Genomic DNA, 10094 nt, shown 5'->3' on the forward strand with positions numbered 1-10094 from the left:
ATCTGTGTATCAACGTGCCTGGGAAAGCAGTAGAAGATGGCACCAGTACTGGACCCATGCCTACTACATACAACACTGAGAGAGTCTCCTGATTCATGGTTCCTGGGTCCTGGCTTTTGATTTCAGTGTGGCCCAGTGCTGGTTATTGTGCCCATTTAATAAGTGAATCAGTGGCTGAAAGATCTTGTGCCATGACTCTCTTTGCAATTGTGCCTTTCACATAAATAAAATGAATCTTCAAAAATAAAAAAATAATAATTAGATGATAACACTTGCTGTAAAGCTCTGATAAAATCCGCTTTGAATAATCCCAACCCAACCACCAAGATGCTACAGTGATTGCAGTAGATAACATGAATCAAATCCCTCAATCTGTATGATTTAGACATGATTTGTAGGGTCCATTGCAACTGCTTAATTGGCCAGTCCTACTGCTTCAAGCACCAGACTCCCGTTAGGGTGTCAGTTCATGTCCTGGATGCTCTACTTCCCATCCAGCTCCCTGTTTGTGGCCTGAGATAGCAATACAGGATGACCCAAAGCCTTGGTACCCTGCACCCATGTGGGAGACCCCAAAAAGACTTCTGGTTGTTTGTTCAGATTACCCCAGCACTGGATGTCTCAGTCCCATGGGGGAGTGAACCAGAGGATGTAAGATCTTTCTTTCTTTCCTTTTCTCTTTAGATCTACATTCCAATAAAAACAAATACATTTAAAAAATGATTTTTAAATGAAGAATTTTAAAAGAAGAATATATTCAGAAATTATCAGAAACAGTGGAGTCACAGGGAGAAGTCCTAAGTATGTAAGCATGTTGATATTGTGAAATTAATTTTGAAAAATGGTTAAGGTGCCTCTGAAGTACAAGTAGGAACATCTGTTCAACCCCATCATTTTTTTTCTCCTTCATTTGTGTCGGCACAGCGAGATCAGAGTGATATTAAGATCACTACCCATAACTTCTATATGTGGGACTTGAGAGTCCTAATCAGCATGGGGTTCATACTAGTCTTACTTTAAATAACTCAGGCAAGAAAAGTTGGACCAAGGTTCTGATAGTTGGGCATTATAGAATCAGAAAAGACCTGCTTCTCGTTATGAATCAACACTTTTAGACCTAAAAAAAAACAAATCCATTGTATGTTTAGCTATTTCTTGTACGCCAAAAGCACTTTAACAATTACTTTTTTCCTTTCTCTGTATATTCTTGTTTTATAAGAAGTATATCTGTATACATATATATGCATATACATGTATGAGTATATACTTACAAGTATGTATATGACAGTTCTACTATTTTTTTCTTTTTATTTATATCAACTGTTGTCTTCTAACTTTCAGGGTTCATTTAATCATGATGGTACTTAGGTTCTCAGCAGCATCACATATTTATGAATCATTATAAACTTCTGATTAGTCATCAATGGCTTCTCCTCTTTTGAAATTCCTGTGCCATTGTCAGTGAAAGCACTGATGTCTTTCTTCTCTGGTATATCTGTTCGATTATGCATGTGTATCTAATCCTTTCTAAAATTTCTACTCTGCCCTTTTATCTTTTTTTTTTTTTTCCCCCTTTGGTACACTTTACTTAGTATTTGATGCTGTACAGTTCTACTTTTTTTTAATTTTTTTTTATTAACATTGTATTATGTGAAACAGTTTTATAAGCATTGGGGAGTCCCCCCGCCCCTCCCACACCCCTCCTCCCATAGTGGATTGCTCCATCTTGTTGCATAACCACAGTTCAAGTTCCGTTGAAATTCCTGCATTGTGAGCATGTACCCAGCATAAAGTCCAGCGTCCTATTGTCCAGATAAGTTCAGTGGCCTCTTGGGGAGACCTTCTCTGGTCTGAAGATAGAGCCAACAGAGTAAAGTTCCGGTCAGTTAAAACCCCCAACAAAACATCAGCGTCGATATACAATGTTATGGGGTTAATTGGTATAGTGATGAGTGAACAATATGTAAAAAAAAAAAAAAAAAAAAAAAAAAGTTCAATTCTTCCACACCTCTGGGTTTAGACAGTATCAGTGACAGGTTCAGAAAAGTAACATTCAACCCAGCATAAGTTACAGGTTAAATCCAGGCAAACATTAGATGTCTGACATAGTGTTGAGTAGACAATATGTAAAAATTACATGTAAGTTCTTGATTACCTTCTACAACTATTTCAATGTCTCCTCCTCAATTGAGGTGTGTAACAATTTTGGGGGGTGTTGCAGAGAAATCTCTCAAACCTTGCTAATGGGTACTTGTTATTTATGTTCCATCTAATAGTATATGAGTAAGTCCTTGATGACCTATCTTTATTGTTCTTTGGTTATCTCATCCTATTAGTGTGTGTATATGAGTGTGTGTGTGTGTGTGTGTGTAGGGGGGTAGGGGGGTTTAGGAGGAACCTTGTTGGTCTTTATAGGGGGTGGAGGCCCAGAGCTGAAACTAGGTAAGGACTGGAGAGGATTCCTCCGCCACTGTCCCGCCGGAAGTTTATTGATCTTCTGGTTCTGATGACCAATCGTGATTCCTAGTCGTTGTTCTGATGTCGTTGGTTCCTTTGTGGAAGGACTCGGGCTTTTTCCATCTCGTGTAGTTGGTCCAAAGAGAGGGGGTGTCTGTCCTCTGGGTTCACAGCATTCGAAGGCATTCCAGATCCCCGTATTCTCTTTGGCAGTTGCGTTGACGTTCTTGTGTCCGTTCTGATAGACCTTGGTGGGAGTCCGGGAGTCCTTATCGGTGGGGGATAAGCCTCCTCCAGTCCCTCTGTTCCGCTCTGGGGTTTTCCCCTATTCTGTGCATATGACCACTTGTTAATAGACTGTTTGGGTCGTTCCTAATTCCCCTGTGTGTCATTGTAGCTTTTGCTGTTGTCTAATGCAGATCTGGATCTATCAACTTTGAGATACTTATCTAGCTCCTGCAGGTTACACTACGTGGATTCCTAGCTTTTTCAAGGGAAATGAGAGATTTCTCTGTGTTCCCACCCAGTTACTGTGTATCGTAGGGAATTGGCATTATATTGGGAGTTACAATCATTCGGAACTTATGGAGTGAAACCATGTTAGCAGCAGATTCGTCTGAGGGAAATTTACAGCCGTTGGAAATCTTTAGGGTTGCTTGGTGTCCCCAAAACGCTATAGCTTCAGCATGAAGCCGTCTTGAGCAGCATACAGAGAACCAATTTCTCAGGGCTCCCTGGCCAGGCGGCCAGCAGGCGAAGCCTGGCGCCAACTGGCGCACTGGCCGCCCCGAAGCAGCCTTCCGAGTGGGCGTGAAGGCTACTGGTTGCATTCCGGGAGACAGGCTTGATCGGGCTTGAGGACCCCGGCTGCCATCTGCCGGGGGTCACTTCCCCGCGCGCCGGCCCCGCCCCTCTTCCCGGCCGGGCTTGGGTCTAGCCACGCCCCTAGCGCCACCGGCCTGGGGGTCGGGTCACTGTACCTGGATTGCCACGCTAGGCCCGCAAAGGGCCACGTGTGGGGGGTCCAGCCTCCCCGAAGCAGCCTTCCGAGTGGGCGTAAAGGCTACTGGTTGCATTCCGGGAGACAGGCTTGATCGTCTGCCCTTTTTTCAAAAGCCCAGTGTGGGCAAACAGCCTGGGTATGAGTCATGTATTTGACATACTGGAGAGATTACAGGTGGAAAATTGACAATAACATGCCCACAGCCTCAAGTAAAAATGCATGTCCAGATATATACACGCACACACAGTGAGTAAACTTGTTCATTTAAATTCCTAAATATGTAAATATAGATGAATATTATAAGTTAAGGTTTCGGCATTATTTTTAGTGCAACTTCAATTTTGCCTTTATTTATTTGTCTTTTTTCATTCTTTTTCATAATATGGTTCAACTTTTATAGGGATTTCTCCTCTCAGTTCCCATCTCTTCTCACTGTTTAACACCATATTATTACAATAGTATAGTCCTTCAGCAAAAGTCTCAAGTTCAACAGTCTGCCATAATTTACTGTAAGTAATCTTGAGGCAGCATAAGACCAAAAGACGATAAACAAATGAGAACCTTCAAATTGGGTTTAATGTCTTCTGTGGATGACCTTCATCATATTGCTGCTTTACTTCTAGATTCTGGTCACTCCTTTTCTATTTCGTTTCCAAGGTCATAGTTTAAAAAGTTCTGCTGCTTCCAGCTCAGCCCTAGGCTATATATTTCCACTTTTTATTTTCTTCAAACATATATTTTCCTCAAACAAAACCTTCAATAGTTAACCATGCTCAGACAAGCAGCATTTATATCTTAAGTTCATGAATCTGCTCTCATTTGCAGATACAAATGCCTAACCACTTATCTCAGAGGAATTTCAAACTCAACTTAAGATAGTTTGGTACCCCATGTGGTTATATAATAAACAGACTCACACAGAATTGATATATGTAAAGTGATTTAGGTATTAATGTGAAAATTATATTGGTTCACGTGTGATATTTCTCAGTACAACTGAAACTCCAGTCATTGGTAACAAACCATTTCATGATAAAAACATAGTAACAAATGAATACTACTAGACCACCAGGAAATGATGAAAATATTGCAACTCACAAGTAATGACTTCTTCATTCTTTTGAGACTCACTAAACTCTTCACAGCATGAGGCTGTCAGTAGAGCTAGAGTTATGATTATTCAAAGGCCTTTACCCCTGAATTAAAACAAACACGCACAAGAATAGCTACACCATGGTTTGTATTAAAAGTATTAAAACTGTTTTTTCAACAGTTTCATGAAACTCCAAAATAAGTGACAGTGTTAAGACAATATCAGATATGCTAAGAAGTTAACTAAAAAAATGCAGTAAAATATATGTGAATATGATGTGACCATATTAGGGCTGAAAAAGATTTTTCTCTAGATTTGGGGCTTTGGTATTATCCTATTTCATATGTGTTGATTGTCTCCCTTAACTTTTTTTTTTTCCTGTGAACACTGTTATTTCCACTCCTTGATATTCTGGAACTTAAGGCATTTCTGGAATACATAAGTGAGATTGTTACAAAAATGTCACTGTGTTAGAGTCAAAACAATCATTTGAGCTTGTTCATGATGGCCAAAAAAGAAAAGATGTGCTCATTTTATATGGAAAATAAGAAAAGAGAGGGGACCACAAATTTTCAAGTCTGCAAAGAGCCAGACACTGCTATCAGCTCACACAGATGATGGCTGGAGGGGGCATGCTCATTCTGGGGCACGTTGAGAGGAATTCACAGCATCCCATGCTACTGGTGATATTGCTGGAGGGAGTCTGGCTTGAAGCAGGGGTTTACGATGCACACCTAACCCTGGAAAATGAGGGCACATTGGTGCACCCACTTAGGCCTGTGATTTGATGTCATCCCCATGCATTCATTCTATCCACGTATCAGACCTAACTTGCCAAGACAGTACCCTGGCCAATGTCTGCTGGGTTGGTATCTGCCTTCAGGAATGCTGCAACTCTATGTGTACAAGGCTTGCAGGGATGAGAGTGGCTCCTTACTCCCTGAGACTGTGATATTCCCCTGAGTATGACAGAATGTTGGGGGTGACCAGATCTTGGGAATAACTGGGCCTTGCTTCAGAGACTCAGAGTTCCCTGAGTATTAAGATGGGGTCATTCTGGAGGACTCGACCATCACAGTGAGGAACCCATAAACGCTGTCTGTGATTCATTCACCAGAGAGGGTGGGCTGCACAGGTACTGTGTGCTCACACTGGGCAACTGGCCCATCTAGGCAGAGGGACGGAAGCTGAAAATATAGCAGCCAGCACAATTATGCACCCTCCCATGCTCATTATAGATATCTACTATGCCCAACTTTGGTGTCACTCTGCACTTCTGCCCCATCTCCTAAGTATATTGGCACTGAATTGCTGTATACAGCTTTTTGTTTCATTCCCACAAGACTTATTTAAATTTGTTTTGTGTTTGCTTGTATGTATTTCTGTGAGGTTAAAAGAAAAGGAAGTGCCATGTGTATTTATTTGACACCTATGGGTCTATTTTGAAAGATTATAAATTCCATTAAGTCAGGAGCAGTTTTATTGTACTTGCTATTGTTCATTTGTTTGGCTACTATTTTAAACCATTTGCCAATAGAGTCTCATGGTATACAGGTGTTCAACTAATATCTGTTGGAAAAATATTGAATGGATACCAGGAATGCAAGGCAGGGGAGTTGAAAATTGCATAAATCTTAACTGATGTCTTGGATTCTAGCTAAAAAATTGTAAGTCCACATAAATGACCAAACATTTTTAGAAGGTGAAGTATTTTTTTTAAAGATTTATTTTTATTATTTTTTCATTGGAAAGGCAGATATACAGAGAGGAGAGACAGAGAGGAAGATCTTCCGTCCGATGATTCACTCCCCAAGTGAACGCAACGGCCGATACTATGCCGGTCCGAAGCCAGGAGCCTCTTCCAGGTCTCCCACGCGGGTGCAGGTTCCCAAAGCTTTGGGCAGTCCTCGACTGCTTTCCCGGGCCACAGGCAGGGAGCTGGAAGGGAAGCGGGGCTGCTGGGATTAGAACCGGCGCCCATATGGGATCCCGGGCGTGCAAGGCGAGGACCTTTAACCACTTGCGCCACCGCGCTGAGCCCAAAGGTGAAATATTTTGAAATCATCAATCCTGATATTAATTTTCTCAATAACATTTGGTAATCCAATCACCATGAAAACTAAGTAACTAAGAAATCAGATACTAATTTGAACACTAAACATATGAAGTAGAAAATTGTTATATTTTGAAGATGGAAAAATACTTCAAATACAATGAGAGAATTTATAAGTATCGGGAAGCATGGCACTTAGAGCCCCTTTACCAACAAACAAATGAGGTACTGTTCACTCTAGTTTACATAGCGAACATCTCAGAAACAGCTAAGACTTTAGAGTTTCACAGGTTATCCAAGATCCCTTGCAAGAAATGTCCAAGGAAATTGAATAGATTTTATCGGACTTTTCTCCTAACAACTGTGCAACAAAATGGAAAGCAGTTATGGATAAAAGAATAGCAATTTTGCTAAGTAGTCAGGATAAAATTAATTGCCAAGATATTTAAAAAAAAATGACATAAAAATGCCATGATGTAGTGAGGAGATGAGCTGCACCATTAAAGTAATGTAATCTCTGAGAAATAGATCGAAACAGAAAAATAACAGTAAGATGTGATGTTAAAAAAGAAACTATGCAACTATGTGATAGTTAACAAAAAATGAAATCTAGTCGATAAACAGTGGCCATATTTCCAAGTTTTCTAGAGATAACGCAAGACATTTATGCTCTGTAGTAGAAAAATAAAAAAGCACATTGGAATTTGAGTTAAATTGGAACATTCATCATGTGGCATTCTGATAATAAAGAAAGCCCAAAACTTACTTTGTTTTGTGCAGTTTTCCACAACCACTTTCACTTGTGAATAAATAACTTGTGCCTGTCTTAGAACTGTGCTAAATCTGTTATGTTTAAAAAATAGAAGTAGAATTCTCTATTAAATGTTCCTTTCTATACAACACAAATAAATTTATTAATCTGATTTGCATTTGGGAGATAACAACAGTTTTATTGATGAGTGAGTGAGTGAGTGAGTGAGTGAATGAATGAATTCTTTGGAAAACCACAGAAATGAAGACTAAATGACTATTAACCCCTCATTCAAGTACATTTATCTTTTTGGTTCCAATAAAAACAAATTGGTGGCTTGTGGACATTTTAGAATACACATGACCACAGAAAGCATCATGACAGAAAGATATATAAATATCCTACAAAAACACTTAGGAATTGTGTGTATTTCCAGTGGAAAGTGGATTTAGAGAATGGTGGTAGCATTCCCAAAAAGAAAAATGCAGATTGTGGTAGTACCCTAGCAATGAAACTGACTGTGAATGTGTAATTGTTCTTCTTCTACACCTCTTCCTATAAAAAGGACAATCTCAGAAGCACAGACAACCAAAGCAAAAATAGACAAAGGGGAATTATATAACCTTGAGGCCTCTGCACAACAAAGGAAGCACCCAATAACATAGGGAAGCATCTGACAAAATGGAAGAAATTATTTACAATCTATGCAATTGATAAGAGTTTAATATTCAGATTGCATTAGGGACTCAAGAAACTCAGCAACAAAAAACAATCCAGTTAAGAAATGGGCAGATGAATGGCTATTATCCAAAAAGTTTAAAAGTAATAATAAATGATGGTGAAAGATTTTAGGGATTAAAACAAACACTATCGGGAAGATGCTATGGAGACTCCTCAGAAATTTGAAAATAGATGGACCATATATCTAGCCATTCTACTTTTGCAAATATAACCAAAAGAAACAAACAAACAAACAAAAAACTTACAAGGGTTATCTGTAAGGCCAGCATGATTGCTTATCAGGCTAATCCTACACCTGCGGCAGTGCTGTCATCCCTTTTGGGCACCTGTTCTTGTCTCAGATGCTTCATTTCCAACCCACCTGGTAGCCAAGGAAAACAGCAAAGGATGGTCCATGGCACTGGTTTCCTGCATTCGTGTGGAAGACTCTAGGTAAGCTCCCGGCTTCTGGCTTCAAGCCAGTTCAGCTCCAGTGATTGGGACCTTTTGGGAAGTGAAACATCGATGGAAGATCTCCCTCATTTTGACTCTTTCTCTCTAAATCAATATTAAAAAAAAATAGATTTATCTGTACCCACATGCTTTTAGCCTTTCAATTCACAATTACTGAGATATTGAATCAACCAGATGTCCAACAATTGATGACTAGAAAAAAAAAGGTAGCATATATACACTATGGAATACTACTCAGTTATGTAGAAGTCTGAAATTCTGTCTTTTTCTATTAAATGAATGCAACTAGAGACCATTATGAGATAAACCTGTCCCCAGGAGACAAGCAACGTTTTCCCTGATATGTGGCCGGACAGAAGGATTTTTACATGCTGATTCCCTGCCTAAGTGGCCAGAGCTGAGCCAATCTGAAGCCAGGAGCTTCCTCCAGATCTCCCATGTGAGTCCAGCGTGCCAAGGCTTTTGATCATCATGTATTGCTTCCCCTAGCTACAAACAGGGGGCTGGATGGGGAGTGGAGCAGCTGGGATATGAACTGGCTCCCACAAGGATCCTGGTGTATGCACAACAAGGTTTTAGCCATCAATCAATTGGAATAGGCCCAAACCTGTGATTATAAAGAAATTGAATGAATGTTACAAAAAACATGTCAAAATAAAAAAAGAAGAAATGAAGTACATTATCTTTTATGAATTATATTTATGAAATACATGAAGTCTTTTACTAATAAGAATTTTTAAATAAACAGGAACTTCAAGGATAAATGCATTCCTTTGCTCTTTATACTCTTCCTTATCACATACCATTATATTACAGTACTTCTTATTATGTCAGGATATAATTACGTTGTTGAGGCACAAGCATCTGTTTTTTTTTTTAAGGTTTACTTAATTTTATTGGCAAGTCAGATATACAGAGAGGACGAAAGACAGAGAGGAAGATCTTGCATCTCATGAACTACTCCCCAGTGGCTGCAATGGCCAGAGCTAAGCCAATCTGAACCCAGGAGCCAGGAGCTTCCTCTGGCTCTCCCACAAGGGTATAAGGTCCCAAAGCTTTGGGCCATCACCTACCGCTTTTCCAAGCCACAAGAACGGAGCTGGATGTCAAGCAGGGCCTCCAGGTTTAGAACCAGCACCCATATGGAATCCCAATCGTGTAAGGTGAGGACTTTAGCTGCTAGGCTACCATGTTGGGCCCAGAACAGGCATTTCTATGTTGGAATAGCATTGTTATCCCATCTTCAAATTCAGAAGGTGGTGCTGAATTAAGGAGAATGTCTTCTGGTCCTCAAGTCACCTTAGGTATTACATAGCACTTCCCTGGTGATGGTATAACAACTGTAAAGAAGAGGAGTGTGTGGCAACAAGAGTCATTCATTAGGCAGTATAAGAGGTGTTTCTATATTCTTATTTCAATTGCATTTTTTTTTATTTATTCCTCAAAATTTCTCATTTTATACATTCAATGAAATTGGTAGCTATTTCTTAATCTGGATCAGAGCATAAATAACACTTCATGTATTTTATTTTACATCTACATG

The sequence above is a fragment of the Ochotona curzoniae genome, unplaced genomic scaffold (assembly GCF_017591425.1).
Source record: "Ochotona curzoniae isolate NIBS_2020 unplaced genomic scaffold, NIBS_Ocur_1.0 contig_3819, whole genome shotgun sequence".
Classification (NCBI taxonomy): domain Eukaryota; kingdom Metazoa; phylum Chordata; class Mammalia; order Lagomorpha; family Ochotonidae; genus Ochotona; species Ochotona curzoniae.